This window comes from Anopheles aquasalis, chromosome 3 (assembly GCF_943734665.1).
Source record: "Anopheles aquasalis chromosome 3, idAnoAquaMG_Q_19, whole genome shotgun sequence".
NCBI classification, from domain to species: Eukaryota; Metazoa; Arthropoda; class Insecta; order Diptera; family Culicidae; genus Anopheles; species Anopheles aquasalis.
Window position 1 is genome coordinate 29,729,096 of NC_064878.1, and position 7,500 is coordinate 29,736,595.

General features: G+C 52.3%; 1 protein-coding gene across 1 annotated transcript in view; it reads left to right on the forward strand.

The window, feature by feature from the left end:
• Positions 1 to 2,389: 2,389 nt before the first annotated feature.
• Positions 2,390 to 7,500, forward strand: part of LOC126578196 (knirps-related protein-like) — a 30,553-nt gene continuing 25,442 nt past the window's right edge. Inside the window, exon 1 of the mRNA XM_050240518.1 lies at positions 2,390 to 2,499. The gene's annotated coding sequence lies outside the window, so the exon portion shown is untranslated. The remainder of the gene's footprint in view (positions 2,500 to 7,500) is intronic.

Genomic DNA, 7,500 nt, shown 5'->3' on the forward strand with positions numbered 1-7,500 from the left:
CGACCGGAGCCATCAATAAACTCCAAAACTCGAGGTATGCATCGCAATGGAGCACGACCGTCCACCTACCCAGCGTCGTCCTTGCGCGGCATCCGCAAGGACGCACCCATTCTAAATTGGCATGTAGCCAGGGCTTGGTAAAAAGTGCAACATTTTTCTGGTCAAATTCGCACAGCACAGAGAAAGGTGGCCCTGGCCCAAAAAAGGTAGGAGCCGCACCCAAGGGAGGAACGCCGTATACCGTTGTACCCCCGAGGGTCCCCGAAGTTCCAGGTCGTCGTCGTTTTACCGAGAGGGAGAACAAAAAAAAAATGAGAGGCGTTCAATAAAATCATCGAGACCCAAAACAAACTATAAACTAATCAAAGTAACTGTCCTTCCCCTTCGGGGCTCCGGTAGGTTTTAGTTTTTTTGCGTGCCGTGCAGTCCCTTTTTCCGCTCCCGGTCCACTACTCGGGGGTAATGGGTGCTGGCGAATGAGCAAACATTACGAGCTTTTTCGGTAAACATGACCGCCTGCATCGCCACCTCAGCGTACCTGGACGGTGCCTGACGACGGTGGTCCGCGAAGGTCCAAATGTTGGCATTCGCAAAACTCTGCGAGCTGAGTGCGTGTCCTGCTACGAGCACTCGCTACCTTACGCTGATTAGCGATCACCTAGCTCCGAGCAATACGGAACTGCGAGACACAAAATGCGCGCCCTGCGCTGCTTTGCGCAAAGCAGATCGCGAGACTGACTTCGGAATCCCTTTCCCCTTTTGAGCGTGCGAGCCACGATAAGACAAAAAAAAAACTCACGAAACTCCTCCCCATTGCGCACGTGTGGCTCAAAGTCAGCGCCGAGCCAGCCAGCCATTGGTGCAAACCCTGGCCTGGAGGAGATCCCCTTCTCCGACCGATCGACCGAAGCTCAGCCGGCAGCGTCAAGGCGCAACGCAAGAGGGTGACTTCAACGGTCGAGTCGAGTCGAACTCGGAACTCGGGGTCCCGGGGTTCGTTCGGCTTTTCTTGTGCGTTCCGTTTTACGCTTCGGATTCCGTCTCACTCTCCGTCACCATCACCACCACCACCACCACCACCCCTAGCATATACCCGGCGGTTTGTGTGCGAGCGAGCGAACGAACGCGAACGAACCGAAGGAACCTGGGCCCCGGGCCGGGGCTACCCCCGATCAGGTTCAGCTCCTCGAGGTTCAGTCTCAGAAAGTGCGCGATCACGATCGCATCGCCAGTGTTGCTGCTGCCACTGCTCGTCGCTGTTGTCATCGTTCAAGTCACCGGCGTGATCGTCGTCGTCGTCGTGGTTGCAGCCGCGCAGTGTTTTGCTTTGGCCATATGTGGCCCCCTGTGTCCTGTGTACCGCTGAGCACGCGCCAAGCGGTTCCTTCCTGAGGAAGGGGTTTACCACCACCACCCCCTTCTTCACCCCTGCCACCCCGTTCGGTAGTGCCTTGTAGTTCTCTGCCCGCGGTGCAGGTTGCAGTACCAGTGCGGCCCTCGGTCAGTCAGTTGCGCTCCGGTTCTAACAGCGCACGGTTATCGGAAGCACTGGTGTGATTACCTAATCAAGTGACCTAGTGATCAAGTTCTACCAAGGCCAGCAAGGCGCTACAACGATCTACAAGAAACACCTTTTGTGGTCATCCAGTTATTCCCAATTGATTGTCAACGGAAAAGGAACTATTAGTGTTCCTAGTTATTGCGGTGAACCGGCTCTAAATCATCGTCGTCGCGGATAAGCAATCAATACAGGTGTAAATTGGATCATTCAGGAACAACTGAACCCCGAACAACAACAAAAAAATAAATCGGAACAGCGTGACAGCGGCAAACCAGTGAGTGCTAAACCGTACGACAAACAGGCGCAAACAAGGGAGACACATTTTGTATGTGTGTTTTTTTGTTGTTGTTGTTGTTGTTGTTGTAGTTGTTGGTCGAACGCGAACCAAAAACCGTCGGATCTGTAACACGGAGGCGTGAGAAAACTATATCACCACATCGAGCGATCGAGCGTGGTTGGCGCGTGCACGATATGAGAATTGCTTGTGACAACTAGCACAAGGGGCGTTAACTAGAGCTCGGGCCTTTTCTGTGCCTTTTGTGGAGCGACAATCCGACCAACCCCACTGCCACGGGCCGTTTGGTTGCGCCTCGGCAGATCCTTCAATTTGTGACATTTCAATGAAGAGTGAAGAGCGATCGCCGATCGCTGCTTGGTGTGTTCATAACTAGTGAACAAACACTTGGCCACCGCTTTTTTGTGTGATTTTTTTGTATGTGTCTGTGTACGCGTGTGTCAACTGGGCTACCCAGCAGTTCCCGGGCTGTGAAGCCTGTATCCTGTATGGACGAAGTTGTTTGTTGAGTGTGAGAATCGGAAACCGTGAAGTTGATCGATTGATTGAAGGATTGTGGCGAGAAAAAGAGAGAGGAAGTAAAAGAGGATTTGGAAGAAGTTACTCGTTCACCAACTACTAGCCGGCACAGCAGTTTGACAAGGTATGTTACTATTTAATACAAAGTTCATTTTAGTTCCCCAAAGTCCGGTCGAATGGTCTTTAATCAAATATTATAGTCGTAGAAGTGAGTTCAGACTTAAAGAAGATGTTAGAACGGGGTGAGTCCTTGTGTACTTCTCGCTCCAAATCGAACCCAAGACAGAGGACAAGGAAGTCTTCCACATTTAAAGAGTGGTACCTCAGTAAAGACGTGTCAAACCATAAAGTTGATGGGCATAAAATGTTGCCATTTTGATTAGCAACAGTCGACCGACTGCGCACCGCTACCACACACCGAACATGAACCGTGAAATCCTCACGAGTGCAATTAAGGTGCAAATGCAGTCGGGCGTCGGAGTCGGAAGGCGCGTTTGAAACTGCCGCCAATGGAACACCTTCGCCCGAATGCGCTTCTGCCACCACGTACCACCAGCACCAGGGTGTTTGTAAATCACATTTTAATTATCCTCAATAGACCGTGGCCACCTCCGAAACCTCCGAAAAAGGTGTGCGATGCACCATGTTTTTTTAGGGCCATTACAGGAGCAAATCGGGCTGTTTTTTTTTTGTATGATTAAAAGAAATGGCAGAACGGGCCACTAGGCTGGACGCTCGCAAATATAAATTAAAAATCGAGAGAGAGGGGGGGGGGGGGGGGGGAAACAAGTATCCATCGTCTGTCGGCCATTAAAACGCGGGAGTGACGTGACGTGAGGGAGTCGCGTAGTGGCCGCGACACAGGTGAATAACAATCAGAACATCACAAACCGTCCGAAATCGGTCACGGGTTCGCGGGCACAGAAACCGCGCGGGCTTCCACCGAGGCGCATCCCCGAAAGGTGGGGAAAGTGGTTCACCGAAGCCATCCATTAGCGGATGTGTGGAGCGCTGCGTGCGCATCCTAGCAACCCCCGAGTGCCGGTGACGATTAATGATATTGCAAAATTGCACCTCATTGTTCTCCATCGCCGTCTTGGACGCCGTTGTGCTGCAGGTGATTCCGAGATGCGCGTGTGCACGCATCACACGCGCCATAAAGACGTGGCGCGGTATCCATGGCTCATCACGGACGGACAAAGACACCCCCCACCCCCCTCGCGGGCGTGTGTCCAGCGACGGCGCGGAATGTCAGAATTCCCGCGAATAATATGTTCTGCATGGTGGCACCCCGGCTGCAACTGCGCCCAGGGAGGGACGCGTGCACACGCTCACCCTCGCACCATAAACGCCACCTACTAAGTGGTTGTCTTTATTTTGCTGATTATTGCCATTATTAATTCATATCGCTAGCCCGCTGCTGCTGCTGCTGCTGATGATAATGTTTCATGCTTACAACTGGCTGGATCCGTGTACATACGAATATTAGGTGCCGCCGGTGCCAGAACCGGAAACTATTTGCCAACATTTTTGACAGTTCCAGACGCCGACCGCCGGGGACTGCATTTCGTATGCAGCAGCGACGCGGTTGCAACCTTGGCAAACGGCTGCAGTCGGCTGCCTGGGGGTTTATTTTGCGATTAAAAAACAAATAGCCAAAAGCTCCGACACGTCGTTTGCTGTCAGGTAGCAGCAGGGCAGCAGCAGCAAGCACCTTTTTGGAAGCGCAGCGGAACTGAACTGTGAACTCGGTGTGTGCGCATTCCCGTGAGTGATGTATTGCCACAGCATAAATCATGCATCATGTACGTCAAGACAAGTCTGCGCATTTGCTCAGATTGTTTATGGTGAGGTGAGAAGCGAATACTAATATCGTAAGTGTCGTATAACAGTCGGCAGAAACACTTGTTAGGTAGATAAGCAACAGATTCGGCTTTGTTGTAGATGAATTTCGATCAAATAGTGATCACTTTAACAGAAAACATTCTCGATTATCCAGAGACACACATTTGAAGCCTAAACACGAACGCTCCGCTGTACTAATCGTGGTTGCACTGTGCTCTAAAACCGAGATGACAACCGGCGCACTCGGTGTGCACTAACACCGGGCACCCTTTCACATGCCAGGACGTAGCGAACAGCAGCACGAGCGCACCTCTACTGATAGGAGAGAAAGGAGCAAGGAGATAGCGAGCGAGTAATCTGTGGTCGCGTATCTTGCTTTCGCGGTCGCGATGCTGTCGGACACGCCACCAGACACGAACGGGCGAACAAAAGAAAGCGTCCACACACCACCCAGTCCCCAGGTGGGCCGGGCCCCACCAACCGGTCGAGGGCGTTAAATAGGTTTATTTCCCACGGTTTCGTGCGCGAGGCAAGTACTGGCAGCAATCGCGCAGCCTCCGCGCAGCTGCGGAGCACTTCTGCGCGGAAGCGATCGCTATGGCGCACGCTTTGACACGCTTTCAATGGTCGCATCGTCGTTGTCGCTTGGTGATAAGATGTGGCAACGGTTGCTGGGGTGCTTCGATGCGATTCATTTTCAGGATTAAGCTCAAGACGTGGAGTGGGGCGTGTAAACTGAATCCTGTTTAGAGTTTGATTCATTTACTAGGGTAAAAAGTTATCAAACTCCTTTCCTTTGGGACTGAGCTGAGGTGATGAAAGCATCATCATCTGGGCTGGGCCGGGCAGGTGATTAGGTGATGCCTCTCACACTATCAACACCAGCAGGTAGAGCAGGCCATTAATAGACTGCCTCGGCTGCATTTCCTATTCCTAGAAGAGAGGCGACAGATGATCGTTAAAACACATCACATTGCCTCGCTCACACACTCAACACACCACCACAGACACAGACACAAAATGCAAAACACACATCGCAAGAAATATGAAACAAATCAACATCATTAATCAACATATTTGTTTTTATAGCGGGGAAATCAAGTGATTTCGATACGCCCTGCTGCCGGACCGCTAGCCACCACCTCCACGGTGCTGCTAATGCGATGGCCACGATGGCCGCTCCGCCATTGCGCGTCTCGGAATCTGCGTCTCCTCCACCACCCTCGCCCTCTCTACTGGGCTATTCGATTCGAGATTCCTGCATATGAAACAGATTGGTCGAAAAATCCACTTTCCACTGCCTCTGTCCACTGCCTTCCCCCCGAAGAAGAAGAAAGGGTTTTGTGCGAGGATGCCAATCCGTGGGTGTGCGTTGTGCGGAAAATTGCGAGTGGTGAAGTGGTTTTGAGGTGCGTGGTGGATCTAAGATCATCTAAATACATTTTCTCACCCTTCAATCGCAGGACAGGGGCGCGGGGCGCACTATTTATTCATGTTCACGTCGAGAAAAGCAACACCGAGGTGCAGGGCGGCGTACTGGCGAAGGTCTCGCGGCTTAATTTTTATTACTGTTGCTCTCAAGTGGCACCGCAAACAACGGCGGCCATTTGTCGAGATGTGCACCACCACCACCATACGCATTTCGCATTTCGTGTGAAGATGCCGCAGCATCGGGGTGGCATCGCGGATCACTCCCTTCGATCGGGCGATCTTGCGAGCGAGCAGGTTCGGTTTCTCGCTGGCAATAGAAATGAGGTGGAAATGGTTGCACGATGAAGGGAGGAGCAGAAGGGCAACAGGGCAGGGAAGGGCAGGGAGAACAAAATCTTACACTTTACTGCGAGATGACTCTTTGGTCCCCCTCCCACCCTCCTCACCCTCTCTCTGCTCTGACGCGATCCTGACGGCCATCTTGCGAGATGCGAGGACGTGTTAATTGAACGCGAAGCCACGAACCGAGGCCTAAGTGAACCGAGCAGTGTCGTAAAACGTAATTGATTCGAGTCAAAACAAATGAGCTTTCGACCTAAACCTCCCGCTCCGTCAAAAGATCGTCTTCTTCGACCGATTCGACGACACACCGGACAGACACTCGTATACGTGCCTCTGTCAGTGCGGGCTCCTAACGTAGCGCAGGCGTTATATGGCAGCCACTACTCCACACCACAAAGACTCCCATCCGTTTGGCCAGATGAAAGGATGCCGCAGCTCCTCGGCCAACCAAAAACAACTTATATTTGGAGCAATAAAAGCCAAAAAAAAACCAAGCGCTTCACAAAACCTTCATCGAACGCGAACGGCAGCGAACAAAAAAAAAACCGGCAGCCGGGTGTGCACGCGCGCTCGGGGCGTCTTTTGTCGGCCTAAGCCTCGGTCTCGGTCTGTCTCCCGGTGGGTCCCGCTCACGTAATCCACATTGTGTCCGATGTGATACTTCGATTTGTTGCCAGCAGCAGCCGGACCCGGAGCGGAGAGTTATTTTGAATAGTCATAAACGTCGATGTGAATCGCTCGCGGTTCGAAGCTGACCGAAGGATAGATCATTGGTCAAGGGCGGGGTAATGAAATTATTTCCCCGAAACGCTTCGGTTTTGCCAACGCTCACCTGATCGCACTCATCTGTTCGCTTCTCGGGCAGGCACACTGGGAGAGCTCGAGCTCTGAAGATTATTCTGATGAATAATCGTCGAAAATGAAACGAATACCCTGCCCTGCCCTGCGCTGCCCTGCACCGCGCTGGCCACCTTGTGTCCGATCCGATCAATCCGTGGAGCATGGAGATTCGATGCCAGCTCTGCTGCCAGCTTTGCTCCGTTCTTCCTCTCCCATTCGCTGCGTTTTGTCAATGCGGGTCTCTAGCGGGGCGAGAAATCTTGATCTTCACTAATTGTCGGTTCAACCAGCCACCCAGCGGAGGAGGAGAAGCGGGTGGAACCGATTTTATGCTGACGGCGTGCATGACGAACCCCGAGGGTATCGATTACTGGCGTACCGAAGCTAAAATCCCACCAGAGGCGTCCGAGAGAACGCCACGGAAAATGCTGCCACACACATTATCGGCATCCTCTTACTCTCTGTCTCGTTCTCTCTGTCTCTCACTCGCTTTCTTGCAGTTTTGCAGGACCACACCACGCTTTGCGATCGCGATCGATCGATATGTCGAGCCGGCACTGCCGCCGCTCTGACTCATAATGTCTATTTTACGCAGCATTATTCCCAATTATTCCCACCGTACCGAAGTTATCGAGCGACTTGTAAGCGATCGCCGACCAGATCGTGA